The sequence below is a fragment of the Leucoraja erinacea genome, chromosome 29 (genome assembly GCF_028641065.1).
Source record: "Leucoraja erinacea ecotype New England chromosome 29, Leri_hhj_1, whole genome shotgun sequence".
NCBI lineage: Eukaryota > Metazoa > Chordata > Chondrichthyes > Rajiformes > Rajidae > Leucoraja > Leucoraja erinaceus.
In genome coordinates this window covers 11,627,989-11,649,434 of record NC_073405.1, presented here as the reverse complement: position 1 = coordinate 11,649,434, position 21,446 = coordinate 11,627,989, and the positions used below count along the sequence as shown (strand labels likewise).

Sequence of the window (21,446 nt, the reverse complement as noted above, 5' to 3'; positions counted from 1 at the left end):
CTGATACCCGTCACTGGTTTAAAGATGTGTATGAAAGAACTGTTTTTAAACCAAAGATAGACACAAAAAGCTGGAGTAACTCAGCGGGACGGGCAGCATCTCTGGAGAGAAGGAATGGGTGATGTTTCAGGTCGAGACCCTTCTTCAGTCTGAGATACTAAGATAGTACGTTTGAATTTCGGGGTGGCACAGCTGGTTGAGCCGCTGCCTCACAGCACCAGAGACCCTGGTTAGATCCTGACCTTGGATAATGTCTGTGGGGAGTTTGCACGTTCTCCCGAGTGAGCTTCCTCCGGATGCTTAGGTTTTCTCACGCATCCCAAAGGTCATAAGACACAGGAGCAAATTAGGCCATTCGACCCATCGAGTCTGTTCTGCTATTTCATCATGGCTGGCCTATTTCTCTCAATCCCGTTCCCCTGCCTTCTCGTAACCCTTGACACCACATAACCTACCAGTCTGCTTTAGAAATACTGTACCTAACAACGGCTGCCACAACAAATATGTGGCAATGTATTTCACAGAATTATTTGCTAGGTTTCAATGAAATTGCCCCACCCCCTCATCCTCTAAACTCCAGTGAATGCAGGCCCAGAGCCATCAAAAGCTCGTCATTCATTAACCCAATCGCCCTCAGATCATTCTCGTAAACATCTTCTGGAACCCTGCTAATGCCAGCACATCCTTCCTCAGAAGATAGACACAAAACACTGGAGTAACTCAGTGGGACAGGCAGCATCTCTGGATCGAAGGAATGGGTGACGTTTTGGGTCTCAATCTTTTATCCAAAGATGCTGCCTGACCCGGTGAGTTACTCCAGCATCTTTGGTGTAAACCAGCATCTGCGGTTCCTTCCGAAACATCCTTTCTCAGATATGGGGCCCAAAACTGCTCATAGATGAACATTGGCGGGTCCTGTGATGTTGGAATTTAAGGTTGAGCGTGGCTAGTGGGCATCAACATTCAGCCAAATTCGTAATCTAGGGCTTGGCTGAGAGGAAATGGAGGCTTCTGGCTCACAGTATAATAGGTCTTACATTTCCAGTTATGATCTGCTCTGATATGAATGTAGAACACAAAATACTGGTGGATCAGGCAGCATCTCAGGAGGACATGGCTAGGTGACATTTTATGTTGGGACCCTTTTTCAGGCTAATTATGGTGGAGAAGAGAAAGCTGGGAAGAGACGGTGGTGGAACAAAGCCTGGCAAGTGATAGTTGGTGTCTGGTGTAAGTGGCCAGCTGAGATCAATGATCTCAGACATGCAAACCATCAAAGCTTGCATTCCACATCGTCGGTCATTGCTATCTACGTATGTTGGGCTGTGTGAATATGCGTAGGAAGGACCTGGAACAGATTTTGGAAACTGCGGTCTCGTGCACCATGTATCTCCCAATCTCATTTAGAGAACCTGTTTAGGATTACATGCCTTCTGCGGTCAAAAATATTGTCCAATGTGAAAGAAAATTCCAGCCCTCTATATTTAAATATTTTGTGGCTTGGAACCACATAAAATAACACTGGTGCAGATGACACAAGATTTGTCAAGTATTTTTCTTAGTGTAGAAGTTTAGATAAGCAATTTATGAACTCAGGACTTTGGTAGATTAAAACCTGGCAGCAACATGAAAGAGAAGATGCTTTGAGGCATTTAGAGCCAAAGAGATATCTTGGAGCATTTAGGGCCATGAGGAGACATCTTAGAGCATTTCGGACCAGAGAGGATCTTAAATCTAGATGTAAAAGAAGGATTTGGAAAACATAATTTGCCAATGTAGAAACTAGAAACAGCGGATGCTGTTTAATACACAAAAGAACTCAGTGCTGGAGTCAGGCAACATCTTTAGGGAACATAGATAGATGATGTTTCCAAAACATCACCTATTCATGTTCTCCAGAGACGCTGTGTTATTCCAGCACTTTGTGTCCTTTGACTGTATATCGGATCTGTTTATTCCAAAGAGGAGCTATCATGGAGCATTTGGGACCATGAGGAGATATCTTGGAGCAAGGTAGAGGGAGTTGGAAAAAGATGACATTTTAAAATCAAGGTAGAATTGTGAGATCGGGTGTGAGTAGGATTTTGATGAAAATTACGGTACATGCAATAGAATTTTGGATGTCCATTTTTGCAGAAAGTGTGGGAAGCAAGCTCAAAATCCATTGATATAGTCAGGTTTAGTGGCACAAATACTTGTCGAGGATTGTAGCCACAAATGAGTAGAAGCAGTTGATATTGTGGAGGTAGATGCATGTTGTCTTAGCAATGTTTGCAGATATGTGGTTGGAAGCTCATTTCAGTATCTAACTGACAACGGTGCTGTGAACTGTCTGCTTCAGTGAGAGACAGGTATTGTTACATAACCAATTCTTAGAGTTGATGACTCATTACTACAGGGACAGTGACTGCACATAAAAATGACAGCAGCTTAATATCACCTTCAATGACAGGATAGGAGAGAATTGGGGGACATTGATGCTGTAATTGTCTTGCAACATCAATAGACCAAAAGTCAGTCTTGCAACATCACCAGTTCCACTTAGCTGGTTGGGTAAAGACCAAATAACTGGTTCGGATTTGCCTGGGAAAGTTAAGGAGCAATATAAAAAAACAATTTAAAAATATATTTGACTTGCTAACGAACTATAGCCGAGTGTGCACAACAAGTAAGAAGGATCTATTTTTTCCTTTGTGACATTTACTGTTCGTACTGATATCATTTGCCATTTTCTCTTCGGTTAGCATTTATTTTCCAGCAGATAACAATTTTATTGGTGCCTTAAATGGAAGGAAGGGTTGGTGTGTGCAAAGGTTGTTTATCTGACTAATAAAACCTTATGGGCACCACCTGATTTGTTGATCATTTCAGGATTTATTTGTAATTTAACACCAATTCATGAGCAAAATAAAATTGAGATGAAAATTTGCAACATACAAGAGAGACCAATATCTGCCCTTGACTTCAAATAATTCCTATTCCTATTTATTTCTTCCCATATTCCCAAATCTACTCTCATATTCATTTTTGTTAAGAAAGGAACTGCAGATGCTGGTATATATTGAAGATAGACACAAAGTGCTAGAGTAACTCAGCGGGTCAGGCAGCATCTGGTCTTGACCCGAAACATCACCTATTCCATTTCTCCAAAGATGCTGCCAGACCCGCTGAGTTACTCCAGCACTTTGTGTCGACCTTCCTTTTTTGTTATCGTGTATAATTACTTTATTTCAAGTTGAGATTGTCTTTAATGGAAATCATATATCGGTGTATCTAAAGATTAGCACCATAGAATCATAAAACCTTTTGAGTATCAGCTCTAGACTAGCTGATTATTTCATGATTCATAATCATTTGCAAAGAGTTGCAATTGATTAGCAATGATCCTGTTTTGGTTCTGATCCCTAACAGCTGCTGATGCAGAGACTTATTTTACAGATTTGAGATTTTCTTCATTTCTACTCTCTGCAGAGAAGATTTATTAAGAAGTTGCCTGGGCTCGGGGGCCTGAACTATAGGAAGAGACTCTAACATAAAACCTAGAACATCTGACTTAAAAAGGAACTTGATCTAGATGTTCAGGTGTCTATTGATAACTTGCTCCTATACGAGCTGTCAGTGCTAGTCACTATATAGACGTGTGTTCTTCATTGTCTATAATTGGCAGGCGGTCTTCATTTTATTTTGCAAAGGGATTGAGTCATGAAACATCATTTGCCTATGTAGAAACAGGAAATGCAGATGCTGGTTAATACACAAAAGGACACAAGGTGCTGGAGAAAATCAGCAGGTCAGGCAGCATCTCTGGAGAATATGGACAGGTGATGTTTCGGGTTGAGACCCTATTTTGTCATTACCCGAAACATCACCCATCCATGTTCTCCAGAGATGCTGCCTGGCTGCAGAATTACTCCAGCATTTTAAGTCCTTTTGCATCATTTGTCTATGACTTCCTAAAGGTAATATAAAACTAAGAATTTACAAATTCAGTTTACAAAGCCAACATCCTTTGAAATAAGTCAAAACTTTGAGGATTGATTTTGGTAATTATTGCATGGTGATAAATGTTATAATTTCCCCATGGCAGCATATTTGTTAAACATACCACATTTAAATTTTCTCTGATTATAATATCTAAAGAAATATATGAAGAGTTCATTTTAATGATTAAGAATCCTCGTAATCTTCAACGATTAGCCCAGCTCGAGCAGAACAAAGGTGATGTTTTAAAAATACATTTAAAATGTAATGTTCAATAATATTTGAAGAATAACATTAACTTTGGCAACTGCAGCCTCACCACAAAGAGATGTTTACAAATTCTGTCCCATTTTTCTGAAGACAAAATGGCCGCCCTTCACTGAGATAATACTGAACGTTAAACCTTTACTCAGTCAACATGTAGCTCCCTCTGGTGTTTTCTGATAAGATGCACAATATTTTACAAAGAAACATAGATATAGCACTGTGAAGAGTTGCATTTTAGGCCATTAAGAATCGAGCCTGCGTAATCTTAATAACGATTATCATCCAGCTCGAGCCCGACCTGCCAAAGGTGATGTTTTAAAAAATCCCTCTTAAAAATGTAATGAACTGGCCTCAACTACCCTCTTTGCAGAGAATAAGATTTCTTTGGCAACTGTTCTCCTCATCCACAAAGAGATGTTTACAAATCCTTTCTGTCCCATTTTTCTGGAAGACAAAATCGGAAACCGCCCTTCACTGAGATAATACTGAACGTTAAACTTTTACTCAGTCAACATGTAGCTCCCTCTGGTGTTTTCTGATAAGATGCACAGTTATTTTCACAAATGAACAGTTTGTTAAATGTTTAAAATGTATTGAACTTCAAAATATCCTAAATTTAAATGTCAATTGGTGTGCCTAACAATGTAATGGCTATCTTTTTGTGTTGTCGCTTTCAATCAAGCACATTTTACAAATCTGCAAGTGGAACTTCAAATATCCAAGCCTACATATAGAATTATTGATGGACAGTTAGATAGCCATTCAGCATGGATACAGGCCATTCAGCCTAACTTGCCCATGCTGACCAGAATAAACATAGAGCATAGTTTGTGGAACATTGCAGCACAGGAATAGACCCTTTGGTCCCGGATATCTGTGCCGGATATGATGCTGACTTAAACTAATCTCCTCCACCTGCATGTGATCCATACCCTTTCAGGTTTCTGTTAAATCTTTACCCTCTCGCCTAAACCCCATTATTCTCGATACCTCTACCTGTGAACAAGACTCTGTGCTTTCACCCTATCTAGTCTCCTCATGGTTTTGTACACCGTTACACAATCACCTGTTAGCCTCCTGCACTCCCAAGAAATAAAGTCCCAGCCAGCCCACCCTCTCTCTATAGCTCAGGCCCTCGAGTCCTCGGAAATCTTCACTGCACACTTTCTAACTAGCAGGGTGACCAAAACTGAACAAAATACCCCGGGTCTGGCCTCACCACTAGCTTTTATTCCTTCTCATTTTTTAATTATTATTTAATTTTTTTTTAACACATTATTGGACTGTTTGACCACAGGTGCATGACAGCAAGATAGATAGCAATGTGACAAAAGCACCCTACATCACCGAAAGAACATGCAAACTCCACACAGACAGCATCTGAGGTCAGATTGAACCTGGATCACTGGTGCTGTGAGACAGCAGCTCGACTGCCCTTTTGCCACTGTTTTTAAATACTATTATTAATCTGAGATATTTAAAAAACATTCAACTTGATTTAAGTAAATTAATCACTCAAAAGAAAATTATAGCATAACAAATTTATTTTAAAATAATTTAAACTAATGGAAATTAATTAAAAGCCTAAAAATAAATGAAGAGCAAGGAAATTGAACACACCACTTGATTGTACTTACCAGGGTCACAACACAATAACAGCTTGGGCTAGGAGTGCTTTGAGGTGTGTAAGAATGGTTAGTGGAGAGGCTCATTGCAGGAAAATAAATACTTGATCTGATTTGATTATTAGTATAGACAGGCACAGAGGTACACATGGACGTGGTAAGTTGAAGGACCTATTGCAGTGATGTAAGACTCTAAGACTCTAAATCTTTCAATCCACAATCTGTTCTTATTCAGGTGCAAATAAAAGTCGAACAATGGGAATTATCATCTTCATCCTGCTTTGGCACCCAGTCCCTGGAGCTTTTTGTGGTCTTCTTGGTCCTTAGGTAAGATTTAACATTGAATGTAACACTTAATGTAACATTTTAAAAAAAGTGGCCGCACGGTGGCACAGCCGGTAGTGCTGCTGCCTCACAGCGTCAGAGACCCAGGCTCAATCCTGCCCTCGGGTGCTGCCTATGTGGAGTTTGCGTGTTCTTGCTTGTGACCGTGTGGCTTACCTCCAGGTGATCCGGATTCCTCCAACATCCCAAACACATGCGGATATCTGGGATAATTGGCCTCGGTAAATTGACCCTAGTGTGTAGGGAGTGAATGAGAAAATGAACTAGATGATCGATGGTCAGCGTGGACTTGGTAGGCCAGTTTCCACACTGCTGCTTTCAACTAATCAGTGTATTTATAATTGCACTGACTTGCCATCCTTCGCAATAGTTGTTTATATTTTAGCTACGAGTCTCTCACTACCTCATTAAATGTATTATGTCTCCTTTAAAACATTCCACATATTCATTTTCTATTCCATCAATCATTTCTGTTCTCCTTTCTTAAAACCAGGAGTGTCTAGTCTTTTGTCTCCCAATGTTGATCAGTTATTTAGATTCAGACACTGTGAACCAGAAAAATATCATTGTATGCTCTCAAGGTGCAATCTTTAATTCCCCAGCTCCCTAATTTGCGGCCCTTTGTCGATTTCTAATTGAATGTTTGCCACCTTACATTTAACCTCTCTGGCGTAAGGATCAATGAAGAGCCACTTCTTTCATTGTCTGTGTGAGCCCATTCGTCACATCGGGCAGATGCTCACTGGCTCGTGAAACACAAAACTGTCCATAATTCAGCGTCCGATCGATGCCGTAGCACAGCTGGTAAAATAAATGGAAATGCACCAAGTGCACACATCGGATTTTTAAAAAGATGGAAAATTCTAGAAAGACTCAGCAGACCAGCGAACATGTCTGGAGAGGGAAACAGAATTAACCCCAAGTACTGACAACGGAACAGTAACATTTTTACTTGCAGCAACTTAACAGGCCTGTGAACATAATACACGCACAAAATATATAATAAACAAAAATATCAATAAATGAATAACCCCGATTCTAGTGCAAAAAAGCCCGAAGGCTTTAGTGTAACCAAAGACAGTCCATCGTTCATGGTTTAGTTAGTGTTTTGTACTGTTCAGGAGCACGATGGGTGTTGGGCAGAAGCAGATACAATGATGTCTTTCAAAAGACGTTTGGACGGATATGTAGATAGGAAGGCTCATTTCATCTGTTCACACATGATCTATAATGCCCCTTTCTTGCCTATGCACATTAAATTCATAATTCATAATTATAAATCTCCCTTTACCGTTAGCTTGCATTTTTAACATTTATTGCTTAAATTTAATATGGCACACTGAAGATTATGTGTGTACATTGGAGGTAATTTGACACTCCTGCATTTACTTACAATGGCAATTATTGTTTTAATTTAAAAATGAAACAGAAAAAATGTAAATGTTAATTAAGAGAGTGGCATATTTTCTTTGATCCTTACAAATGCTTAAAATATGTGGCATGGAAATCATACTGCACCCTAAAAGGGTGAACAATAGCAGCTTTTGATGTAATTAAAGCTGTTGGTTCATTATGCACATCTCTTGCCACTGACACTGATTTCAGAATATATAGAAAAACACAAAGAATATGTGCAACTGCTTTATTAAACTATGTAACAACAGTGCATATCCATATGCATAATGTCATATATTTACATTGACTACAGTGAAACTAAACAGTAACTCAGACACCGTACATTCACAAAAGGTAATTCAACACCGGAATGAGGAGAATCAGAGACAGTAACGAAGGGACACAAAGTACTGGAGTAACTCAGCAAGTCAGGCAGCATCTCTGGAGAACATGGATAGGTGACGATTTGGGTCGGTAGCTATCCATGCCCTCCAGAGATGCTGCCTGACTTGCTGAATTACTCTACCACATTGTGTCCATTTGTGCAAACTAGCGTCTGCAGTTCTTTGTTTCTACAGTAACAAAGATACCTGCTGAATACCTTGATGACAGTCTGATGCAGGCTCCGAAACTTAACAAACTCTGGAACTAACTGGTTAAATCATGTAGCAGAGCATCAAAAGACTGGCTTTAATCTGACCTTGGGTGCTTTCTTTGTGAAGTCTGCACGTTCTCCCTGGGTTTCCTTCGCGATGTGGATATTTCCAGCAATGAGATAGTATAAGATCAGAGGACACAGACTTAAGGGGCTATCCCACTTGGGCTACCTAATTGGCGAGTTTAGAAGAGTTTAGGAGAGTTTGAAAAAATGTAATGTTGAAGACATCCTTCGACCATGTTGAAGACTAGCTTCGCTAGCTACGACTAACTTCGGGGAAAATTGGACACCGAATAGTGGAGAGTGAAAACGACCTCTTTTGACCTCCCTTCGATTATGATGAAGACTATCTACGACTACCTTTGACTACCCTCGATTACCTACGCCTAACATGCTGACATACTACGACTAAAAAAAAACCATTGATTTTTTCCATGGCGACCTTTTTTTTACTCGTGGGCATTTTTCAACATGTTGAAAAATACGCCGCGACCTAGCTGAGGCCTCGAGTACACGGAGACTACTCTCGAGCATGAAGGAGAGTTACAAAGACCTCCTATGACCTCGTGTCGACTATGCTGCGGGTATGAGTCGAGGGCAAATTCGCCAGAACTCGTGGATTAGGTCGCCCAAGTGGGACAGCCCCTTTAGAATAAAAGGAAGTATCTTTAGAATGGAGATGAGGAGGAATATCTTTAGCCAGAGGGTGGTGAATTGGTAGAATTCATTGTCAAGGTTTCAAAGTTTGTTTATTGTCACATGTACCAATTAAGGTACAGTGAAAGTCAATTACCATTCGGTACTTTTAAAGCAGAGATTGATCGATTCTTGATTAGTAAATGTGACAAAGGTTACGGGGAGAAGGCAGGAGAATGTGATTGAAAGGGAAAGACAGATCCGCTATGATTGAATGGCGGAGTAGACTCAATGGGCTAAATGGCCTTATTCTGCTCATTGATCTTATGATCTTTTGGAAGCTCTGGTTTCCTCCCAAAGACTTGTGCCTCTGTAAATTGCCCCTGAGGTGTAGGGATGGGAAAGTGGAATCACATAGAACTAGTGTGAATGGGTGATCATAAGTTGTTAAGTCTTGGAGCAGAATTAGGCCATTCGGGACATCAAGTCTACTCCGCCATTCAATCGTGGTTGATCTATCTTTCCCTCTCAACCCCATTCTCCTGCCTTCTCCCGATAACCCCTGACACCCTAACTAATCAAACATCTGTCAATCTTCGCCTTAAAAATATCCATTGACTTGGCCTCCACAGCCGTCTGTGGCAATGAATGCCACAGATTCACCACCCTCTGACTAAAGAAATTCCTCCTCATCTCTTTTCTAAAGTTTTGTCCTTTTATTCTGAGGCTATGGCCTCTGGTCCTAGATTTCCCATCAATGGAAACATCCTCTCCACGCTCACTCTATCCAGGCCTGATGGGCCTATCGATGGTTGGCATGGATTCGTTGGCCCGTAAGGCCTGTTTCCACCTGGTATCTTTCAATCAGTCCAATCAATAATGTAATTATTAGCAGAATGTGGAATTATTAGCTGAATATGGAGTTATTAGCTGAATATTAAATATGAGGAGATAGTGGAATGTTGGTGCCTTGTATTGTCGCCTGTGGAGTGGATCATTTTTATTTGCCACCAAACTTGTGATGATCGAAACTGAAAGGTGAAAAAAAGAATCAATTATTAGAAAAACATACAAATGGATAAAATGTCGTGAAAAACAAGAGTTCAAGTAAAAATTGGTTTCTTTCCTATCCTAATCCTATCGCCCATAATAATAGTGGGAGCAGCAGTGCCCGATTTTCTGATGAGAAGAAAGCCAGCTGGAAGTAGGGGATGTGTTCAGCCATTTTTAATTTTGCTGAGAATAGTGGCCTGTGGATGTGGTTGAGTTGTGTACATCAACTTTAATTTATTATTGGGAAATCAAAGTGAAAGGCGAAAGTCTGTATTGCATGAGCAAAGACCAAAATAGTGCAAAAGAAAGTCTAGATAAATCAGGAACTAAAGTTATGAGATATTATAAGTACAAAGGAGACACAAGGAACAAAGTACAAAGGAAACTTGAGGAACACAGTGGGCCAGGCAGCATCTGTGCAGGGTCTAGAAGAAGGGTCCTGACCCAAATTGTCAACTGTCCATTCTTTCCACATATACTGCCTGACCAGTTCCTCCTGAACTTTGTGTTTTACTCATAATTCCAAAGGAGGCCTTTTGACAACCGGCTCTTTGTTTTCTCTGGAGCTTTGGGGAGACCTAATACAAAATATATAAAAGTATCAGTGGCATAGATACTTTAGACAGTCGGAATCTTTTTCCTAGAGTGGAAACGTCAAAGACTCGAGTACACAGCTTTAAGAGGTTTAAGCTAAGAGGTTTAAACCAGATGTGTTGGGCAAGTTTTTATACACAGAGGCTTGTGCGTGCCTGTAACGCACTGCCGGGGTGGTGGTGAAGGCAGATATGATTGTGGCATTTGAGGGGCAGGGACAGGCATTCGTTGCTCCCCAATGTGCCCTCCTTTACATCAGCGAGTCTGAGCATAGCCTAGGCGACAGCCTTGCTAAACACTTGCACTCTGTCCAGCAAGGCCTGCTGGATCTCCTTGTTGCTAACCCTTTTAACCCCCCCATCCCACTCCCATACTGACCAATCTGTCCTGGGCTAACACCATGGCCAGAGTAAGGCCGCATGCAAACTGGAGGAACAGCACCTGATATTCTGGATAAGAAATGTGGATAACATAAAACTAGTGTGAACTGGTGATCGATTGTCAACGTGGACTAGGTGGGCCGAAGAGCCTGCTTCCATGCTGTATCTCTAAACTAAACTAAATATTAATTCTTTATGTGTGGTGCATACAACCTCTTATGATATTCCTGTGCGTAGTATTTACAGTACAATACTTACCAAACTTGTTACCGGGGAACAGGTATGTCTCGCCATCTCATTTGATACCATAGGGACTGTGTAGGTAGAGTAGCACAAGAACAGTTGGTTTCTCTCAGCTGCACAGTGTAGGCTATTGAACCAAAATTTACACAATAAGTCAGTTCATTGTTAATCAGCAGAACAGAACAAACAGTTTCCTTGCAGTGCCACGTGCAACACTCGTGCTACAGACATTGAAAGACTAAAAATATTTATTTAGTTAATGAAACAACTTGTTCAGGCTGAATTAAACAGTGGAATGAATTTGAGCTAATCTAACCGTTCTCAAGTTAATTTTGCAATTAATAAAACTGGTCCTCTCAAATTGTTCACCGAGATATGTTTTAAAAATCAACAGGCACCTTAGTGAATGTTGGAGTGCACAGATTTGAAATGGAACAGTTCTACAAATGGTAATGAGCTTAGAGATACAGCATAGAAACAGGCCCTTCGATCCACTGAGTCCACACTGACCATAATGTTCTACATTATCCTATGCTCTCATCCACTCCATATACAATATGGGAAATTTTACTGTTACAGAAAGATTGTGCAAACTCCACACAAACAGCACCCAAGGCTAGGTTTGAAGCTGGGTCTCTGGCACTGTGAGGCAGCAGCCCTACCAGTTGCACCAATGTGTCGCCCTTCTGGGTAATCTGAGTACAAGAGTCAGGACGTCATGATGTAACTCTAGAAGACTTTGGTTAGGCTACATTTGGAGTATTTTGTGTAGTTCTGGTTGCCCCATTACATGAAAGATATGAAGACTTTGGAGAGAGTACAGAGGAGGTTTACCAGAATACTCGCTAGATTAAAGGTATTAGCTACAAGGAGAAGTTGGACAAAGTTAGATTGTTTTCTCAGGAATGCTGGAGGTTGAGGGGAGATCTGATAGAAGTAAATAAAATTGTGAAAGGCACAGATAGAGTAGGCAGTGGGAATAGCCAGGGTGGAAATGCCAGAGCCTGGAGCTGCGAGAGGTGAGAAGCTTTAAGATGAGAGGCAAAGTTTAAAGGAGATGTGTGAGGACAAGTTCTGTATAGTGAGTGCCTGGAATTCGCTACCAATGGTGGTGGCAGCAGATTAATGAACAACAAGCAAATACAATAGGCATGTAAAAGGCCTTTAAATAGGCACATGGATATGGAGGGTTATGGATCCTGTGCAGGCAGATAATATTAGTTAACTTGGCACCATATTCGTCACAGACATTGTGGGCTGAAGCGCCTGTTCCTGTGCTGTCCTGTTTTACGTTCTCTAATCTTCTATTCGGGTGAACTTGTGTTTAACACCAGGTGTTGTCACGGATAATGGTTTCGCTTGCTTTGATAGAATTGTCTCAGGGACTAGATGTTGTGTCTGACCATGTATAAGCTTGTGATCAAATTTGCACACACATTGTTCATTAAATTTTTTTAAAGTACAGATGCTGGAAATCTGAAACAAAACAAAAGATAAGGGAAACAGAAACAGCTGAGTGTTTCCAGCATTTTTCAGTTTAGAGAAACATTGTTAAGATTGCATCTTTAAAATGTCTTAGCTGGCTTGGCGTGTTGACATTATTTGTTCCATGAAGAGCAAAGTAACTCAATATATACAATGTGATCTCGCGCTGTTTATGTGACTTTTGGAAATTGACTGCTGTGATGGACTATTAAACTAAAGTGACTACACCGCTGAAGTAATTTATTGGGTTTCATTTTTATGAGGATGTGAAAGCCTCCACATAAATGCAGGTTCATTTTAAGGTGATTGTACAATTAGAACATAGAACAGTACTGCAGAGGAACAGGCCCTGCGGCACACTCCAAAGCTGTACAGGTATGTAGGCTAATTGGCTTGGTGTATGCGTAAATTGTCCCTAGTAGTAGGATAGTGTCAATGTGCGGGGATCGCCTGTCGGTGCAGACTCGGTGGGCCGAAGGGCCTGTTTCTGCGCTGTATCTCTAAACTAAACAAAACAAAATGTCTATGCCGAACGTGATGCCAAGTTAAACTAATTTCCTCTGCCTGCACTTGATCCATATCCACCCATTCCTTGCAAATCCATGCGCCTATCCAGAAATCTCTTAAATGCCACTGCTGTACCTTCCTCCACCACCACCCCCGACAGCATGTTCCAGATATCCACCACCCTCTGTATAAAAACACTTGCCCCACATACCTCATTTAAACCTTGCCCCTCTCAACTTAAAGCTATGCCCTCTGGTCTTTGACCTGTCTGCCTCCATCCATCCACCTGCCTCTGCCTTCGACCACCACCTCCCCCCAAACCCCTTACCCAGCTTGACTCGCTCATCACCCTTCATCTCTCAATCTAAGACTAATTCTGAGTCAGCATCTGTCTGCCCATTCCCCTCCACAGATGCTGCTCGACCCACTGAATTCCTCCTGCAGGCACTTTGAAGTCTCTGCCTCCGAAAGACAGCTGGCATCATCAAGGACCTACACCTCCCTGGCCACGCTTTAATTTCACCCTTGCCATACAGGAGTCTGAAAATAGTGAATGGTCAGGTGGAAGAACAGCTTCTTCCCAACAACCATCAGGCTCTCGAACTCTACGAACACCAACCAAACTACGAGCCAGGAACTGTCTAAGTTGAACCAGGAACTTCGGGGTTTTGTTTTGCACTAATGCTTTTTGTAATTTATTAAACTTTTGTTTGTTTATTTTGCCATCTTTGAGTGTACTGTGTTTACAGAAGGGCCTCGACCCAAAACGTCACCCTTTCCTTCTCTCCAGAGATGCTGTCTGTTCCTCTGCGTTACTCCAGCATTTTGTATCTATCTTTATGTCCACAGACCTGTTCTGCCGCTGAAAGTTAGAATTTCATTGTTCTGTTTTCAGTACATATGACAAAGGAACATTCTTGACCAAAGATCATACAGCTCTACGGTCTTTTGACTCTTGCCAGATTGTTTGCTGCTGCAGATGTTTTGTGATGATGGCACATTGCTGCCACCTATTGGCAGAAGATAAACATTGCTTTGCTGCCTTTCGGAATTCGGTGCCCAGTTCCACAAGGACAAAACAAGAATCAAGAGTGTGAGAAGGAACTACAGATGTTGGTTTAATCCAAAGATAGACACAAAAAGCTGGAGTAACTCGGCGGGACAGGCAGCATCTCTGGAGAGAGGGAAAGGGTGATTAGTTGTCATATGTACCGAAACATACGTGTAATTTTTTTTAAATTAATGTTTTTGTATTGGAACAGTGTCAGATATGTCAACATCTAACTTCCTGGAAATCCTGGACCTTCAGAGACGCAAAGTGGGACCTCAGTGGGACAGGCAGCAACTCTGAATAGAAGGAATGGGTGATGTTTCCGGTCGAGACTATTCTTCAGACTGGACCTTCATATTTGGACCTTCATGTTTGATCGCAGGTCTGCAGAGATCCAAGCGTCGGCCGAGCCTTCCCCACCATCAAAGACATCTACATTAGACATCGACTCAAGAAGTCAGCATCTATCATCAAGGATCCTCACCATCAGGGCCTCTTCTCACTACTATGGTACAGAAGCCTGAGGTCCCACACCACCAGGTTCAGGAACAGCTATTTATGTACATCTACCAAGTTCTTGAACCAACCTGCACAACCCTAACCCTAATCAGAGTGAGGTCAAATGCAAATTGGAGGAATAGCATCTCATATTTCACTTGGGCAGCTTACAACCCAGGGGTATGATATTGATTTCTCTAACTTCAAGTAACCCCTGCATTCCATCTCTTTCCATCCCTCCCCCACTCAAAGCACACCAGCTTTTTGTTCTCACCTAGAAAACAGCTGACAATGGCCCATTTTCTTTATCATTGTTACTCTTTTGCATATCTTTTATTCATTTGTTCTATATCTCTCTACATCATCGTCTATATCTCTCGTTTCACTTTCCCGTGACATTCAGTCTGAAGAAGGGTCTCGACACGAAAGGTCACCCATTCCTTCTCTCCGGAGATGCTGCCTGTCCCGCTGAGTTACTCCAGCATTTTGTATCTAGCTTCAGTTTAAACCTGCATCTGCAGTTCCTTCCTACACAACCCTAATACAACCTTGGCAATGGAACACTACGGACCACACCTTGCACTACCTTTGTTTCAATTTCTAAATATGTTTTGCAATAACATCGCATTTTTTTCCCCACTCTTTTTCTTTCTACTGTCTTGCAGAATGGTATGTATAATTTATGTATAACTATTTTTTTTTGTGCATTTGCCTGTGATGCTGCTGCAGGCAAGATTTTCATTGCACCTGAGCCTCGCTGTATTTGTGCATATATGACAATAAACTTAACTTGACTGGAGACCCTTCTTCAGACCTTCAAGTCTGAAGAAGGGTCTCGACCAGAAATGCCACCCATTCCTTTTCTCCAGAGATACTGTCTCACCCGTTGAGTTACTCCAGCATTTTGTGTCTACCTTTAACTTGACTGGACTTGACTTGTAACGCTAGCTGTGAACCTCTGAAGAACCGCCAGCTAGGTCTGAGCTCAGCCCTACCTTGTAATTGAAGATAATATGAACGAGTTCCGTGTAATAACATGGTGTGTGCAATTGATTTAATACGCATGGCAAATGTAATGATATTATCTTAAGTATGACTGTTATCAACGTGATGGGAGTAATGTGAGTGTGACAATTTATCACCATTCAATGGCATTTATTCTTAAATATTCTTCCCATGAAATTAATGCAATTAATCATTCTAAACCCCTTATTATGTTACCGTACCTGGTGTAAGGCTTGCCTTTTCTCTCTCGCGATAAGACTGGAGCCATCTGTTGTACGTCAATCTGCTGTTGCAGTTTGTCAGTTCCATATAACACATCTGTCCAGGAACCGTCTCTGAGACCTTCCAGTAAACTGAATTTCTGATGACAGGTGCAGCATTTGCTGTTACATAATCAGTTTGTGGGAGCCTGAAACAATAAAAAAATATATACACTGGGGGGAAGGAAATAAGACAAATAAGATTCTTGTTTTCGTTGTCTACATTTGTCTGAACTGCATAGAACATACAACAGTACAGCACAGGAACAGGCACTTCAGGTAGACACAAAATGTTGGAGCAACTCAGCAGGTGAGGCAGCATCTCTGGAGAGAATGAACGGTCCATCATGTTGTGTCTACCTTTGATTTAAACCAGCATCTGCTGTTCTTTCTTACACAACAGGCCCTTCAGCCCACAATGTCTGTGCCGAATATAATACCTTCGTTAAACTGATCTCATCTGCCTCCTCATGATCCATATTCCTCCATTTGTTGCATATCCATGTGTCTATCTAAAAACCTATTTAATGCCACTATTATATCTTCATCCACCACCATTCTCGGCAGCACATTTGAAATACCCAAAAAGTTGTAAAAAAAAGTTGCCCTGCACATCTCCACTAAACTTTGGCCTCTCACTCTCGAGCTTTGACATTTCAATCATGGGCAACAGGTTCTGACTATCGACACTCTCTATGTTTCTCATAATTTTATATACTTCAATTGTTTTTATATCTTATATACTTTTAACACACATGCATAATTTCAAAATAATCCTGACAGTTTTATAGTGTGAGCTCCTGTAATTTAATATCAGAGTAAAACTTCAGATAGCAAGACAAATTAAACTTTCGTTCTGCACAACAATTATGCTACATTTCTACTTAAATCTAAATCTCGTCAGAATTTGAGCTTTGAATGTGCATGCAAATCACTAACTTCTATTAACTTTTTATTTGATTTGCTGTAACCCTTGTCAGTTCTTACGCTAAATCCCAAGACTCACACCTGTAATCGATGACAATCATTGGCAACTGACACAAACAACTACTATTTCACTAGAAAAAGAGAAAGAATTGGTATATGTCAAATTACATTCCATGGCAAGCAGTTGCTATGATGTTTCAAATATCCATTAAAATCTACTCTCTCGTCATTGGCTGATGTAGGGTCAGTAATATCTTCAGAAAATAAATATGGTTATTAATCAAATAGAATCATAAGTTATCATAACAACTATGTTGTCACATTAAACAAAATACAGGGGACAGGAAATTATTTTTCTCTATAAATCCTATAACCCTCTCTGAATTCAGTGGGGTTTACTCGAAACCTAGGAAGAGGGTACATTGAAATGCTGGAGGTTTACGGATGATAAATTCAAGATTAGACACAAAATGCTGGAGTAACTCAGCGGGACAGGCAGCATCTCAGGAGAGAACGAATGTGTGACGTTTCAGGTCGAGACCCTTCAGGACACAAAACATCATCCATTCCTTCTCTCCAGAGATGCTGCCTGTCCCGCTGAGTTACTCCAGCAATTTGTGTCTATCTTCGGTTTAAACCGGCATCTGCAGTTCCTTCCTACACATAAATTCAAGATTCTCTTGATTGACAGTAGATGAGTGAGAGAGTCCTGAATTTCTGGCACACAAACAAATAGATGTCAATGGCTTCATTAACAACTGCCAGCAGTTACTAGCAAAAAATGGCCAAACTCCACATCTATGTATTATTGACATGAAATATTAATTCTATTTTGCTCTCCTTAGGTGGAATGGTCAATTCTTTGGAAGATAAAAAAAACACTGCAAAGGTACATTAATAAGATGGAGTAATGACCCTAACAATGACATAATCAAATTCCGTCAGTAATCAAGAGGTGATGTATTTTGAAGAAAGTAGGATAGCATGGTAGTGCAGCAGTAGAGTTGCTGCCTTACAGCGCCAGAGACCTGGGTTCGATCCTGACTACTCTGTACTGAGTTTGTACGTTCTCTCTGTGACCACGTGGGTTTCTCCGGGTATTCCTGTTTTCTCCCACGCTACAAAAACATACAAGTTTGGAAGCTAATTAGATTCGGTAAAATTGTAAATTGTCCCTAATGTGTGTAGGATAGTGTTAGTGTGCAGGGATCGTTGGTCAGCGTGGGCTCGGTGGGTCGTAAGGCCTATTTCCGTGCTGTATCTCTAAACTAAACTAAACTAAATTAATAAAATCTCGGCAAAGCTTGATCCTTTGGAAGTGGGGGGAGGTGGGAAGTTTTGATGCTCGGAATCTGTCTGAAGAAGGGTCCCAACCTGAAACATCAAATGTCCATTCCCTCCACATATGCTGCTTGACCTGCTGAGTTTCTCCAGCACCTTGTTGTGTTTTGTTTATTGAGACAGTTTCTCAGGCTGATTAATCTGATAAAAGGAAAAGCTAATTAAACTTTAGGTTTTCCCTCAAGAGGCTGACACATATTGTGGCTGATTGAACAGTATCGACTGTGACTAGACATTGCCCAACAGATGTAATATGGGTAAAATACATGTGCAAGATATTGAAATAACTTGACCAACATTATTAGCAAAAACATTTCTGTGTGTATCTTTTTAAAAATGACTACTTTTTCCTTTCAAGTAATAAGGTGCAACAAGTAATCTTGTCACTAAATGCTGGAGTAACTCAGCAGGACAGGCAGCACTTCTGGAGATAAATAATGGATGACATTTCGGGTTAGCATTTTGTGTCCATCATCTGCAGTTCCTTCCAACACTTGTCATACCTGTCAGAAGTCCGTGGAAAGTCTGCTTCTAATGTTCTTCGTGGGATGTAAAGGCTGCCATCCAGAGAATTCATTTTAGACTGAAAGGTAGCTTACTGTTACAATAGTGCTGACTGCTCACTGTAACCTGAAATGTTTGCTTGATTGGTTGTTACCAACAAGGTTCCCATAGCAACTGCAACAGAAAACTGAAAAATAAATAACACATTTTGCAGTCAAGTGTACTTAAAACAATCTGTTTAGTTACATAGATATTGCATATTTAAAATACGATTGTGTGCATTTAGTTGTTTTATACATTGTGACTAGTTAATTATGACTGTGGACAGACAGCTCGGAGTGGGGACCTGGGAATCATGAGAAAACTAGCCAAGCTGATCTTGCAGGCCTATAAATACAATACACTTTGATAATGCATAGCAAACAAAAATTAATAACTGCAATACCTGAGCAAAAAAAGCCCTCGGGTCATAATTGAGGTTGGTGTTGCGTTGGATAGACTCGGCTTGTACTCGCTAGAATTTAGAAGATTGAGGGGGGATCTTATAGAAACTTACAAAATTCTTAAGGGGCTAGATGCAGGAAGATTGTTCCCGATGTTGGGGAAGTCCAGGACAAGGGGTCATAGTTTAAGGGTAAAGGGGAAATCCTTTAAGACCGAGATGAGAAAAATATTTTTCACACAGATCTCTGGTGAATCTCTGGAACTCTCTGCCACAGAAGGTAGTTGAGGCCAGTTCATTGGCTATATTTAAGAGGGAGTTAGATGTGGCCTTTGTGGATAAAGGATCAGGGGGTATGGAGAGAAGGCAGGTACAGGATACTGGTTTGGATGATCAGCCATGATCATATTGAATAGCGGTGCAGGCTCGAAGGGCCGAATGGCCTATTCCTGTACCTATTTTCTATGTTTCTATGTTGTATTGAAGAGCCTGATGGTTGTGGGGAAGAAGCTGTTTTTGAACCTGGTAGTCGCGTTTTCAGACTTCTGTACCTTCTTTCCGATGGTAGGATTGAAATGAGAGCGTGGCCAGGGTTGTGTGGCCTCTGTTGATACTGGCTGCCTTCGATGGGGGGGTAGGTCAGTAGCCACGATGGACTGAGCAGTGTCTACCACTCTCCGTAATCTCCTTCCTTCCTGAACATTCGAGTTGCTGAACCAGGTCGTGATGCAACCAGTCAGTACGGCGTTGTATCCTGTTAGTGTTAATCAAATCAATCGTAGAGGAATGATGCCAAGAGTGGCACAAAATAAATAATCTTACACATCCCTCCAAAAGCTTTAGTGACAATCTAGGTTGCAATATTCTTTGCTTTTACAAGCTCAATTCTTTAGGAGCCTAAAATTGTCTCAGAAAACTGCAAAGAGAAGTGAGACATAATCACAAATAATGACTACCTGACTGGGAACAGATGGAAATTTAGAAAACATCTAAAAAGTGTCAATGAAGGACACCATATGGGCTTACCTCATTGTGGTTTTCACATCTGAACTTGCCAGATGGTGTCTTTATTGCAAAATTATATTAGATTCAAGTTGCAGTAAATATCTCCTAGTGTAGTTTTGCAATGAATAAATTAAAAAGCATTAATGCTAGTTGGTCAACATAATACCCTCTGCATAGTTGAATGAACCAATTGGAACTCTGATACAAAAGAGAAATCAGCAAGAGTGTTTAGGGAGGGAGGTAAAGGATCACGTGAGAAATTGTTATTCAGGATTCCAGGCAGTTGTGTCTGCAGAAAACACAAAGGGTCAGGCAGCATCTGTGGAAGGAATGGACAGACGATGTTTTGGGTCAGCACCCTTCTGACCCGAAAAAATTGTCTGTCCATTCCTCCCACAGATGCTGCCTGACCCGCTGAGTTCCTCCTTTATTTTGTGTTTTGTCAAGATTCTGCCATCTGCAGTTTCTTGTGCCCCCCAGGTGCTTCTGCAATTATGGAAGTGACTCCACAATAGTTGTCTCTACTGTACCAGAGTCCAGGATACCTTTGAGGAACTGCAGGAGGATAGTGGGCAGATGTAAGAACCACAACCTCAATGGCAGTTATCTCCAAACTCCTCCCCATCCCAGTACACCCCAGGGCACAGTACTTGGCCTACACCTATTTTTGCTTTACATAAATGACATCCATGAAAAAGTCGCAAGTACGACCAGACTATTCGCTGATGATTGTTTGCTGTACCGTCCAATTAATTCAACTGATGATGAAGATGCTCTCCAAAAGGATCTCGATACTATGGTCGAGTGGTCACAACAATGGGGCATGCAGTTCAACCCTTCCAAATGTGAAACCATGCATGTCACCAGAAAGAGGAATCCAGGCGTCACATCCTACAACATACTTGGTGTCACCCTTGTAGAATCCAAACAAACCAAGTACCTGTCAAGTATCTTGACATCAAATTGCAGAATGATCTGCGTTGGAATGGTCAGACTCATCATGCAACAGTGAAAGCAACAGGTGTCCTAAACTTTCTGAGGTGCAACTTTCATCATTGTTCAGCTTCTGTCAAGGAGAAGCTGTATTTCACCCTCGTTAGACCTCATTTAGACTACGCAGTTGCAGCTTGGGACCCATACACAGATAAAAACATTTCATCCATCGAACGTGTCCAAAGACAGGCCGCTCGATTTGTTACTAACACCTATGAGAGAGAAGCGAGTGTCACCAAACTTCTGAATTC

At 41.1% G+C, this 21,446-nt stretch overlaps 2 long non-coding RNA genes across 2 annotated transcripts; one reads left to right on the top strand and one right to left on the bottom strand.

The window, feature by feature from the left end:
* The first annotated feature begins 3,471 nt into the window (after positions 1–3,471).
* LOC129711160 (uncharacterized) lies at positions 3,472–15,948 on the top strand. The gene is made up of 3 exons (XR_008725787.1): positions 3,472–3,959; positions 6,109–6,200; positions 14,432–15,948. It is a non-coding gene; the product is annotated as an uncharacterized LOC129711160 (long non-coding RNA).
* LOC129711159 (uncharacterized) lies at positions 7,855–20,492 on the bottom strand. The gene is made up of 4 exons (XR_008725786.1): positions 18,755–20,492; positions 15,945–16,132; positions 11,193–11,304; positions 7,855–9,938 (listed from the first exon to the last, which is right to left on the bottom strand). It is a non-coding gene; the product is annotated as an uncharacterized LOC129711159 (long non-coding RNA).
* Positions 20,493–21,446: the final 954 nt, after the last annotated feature.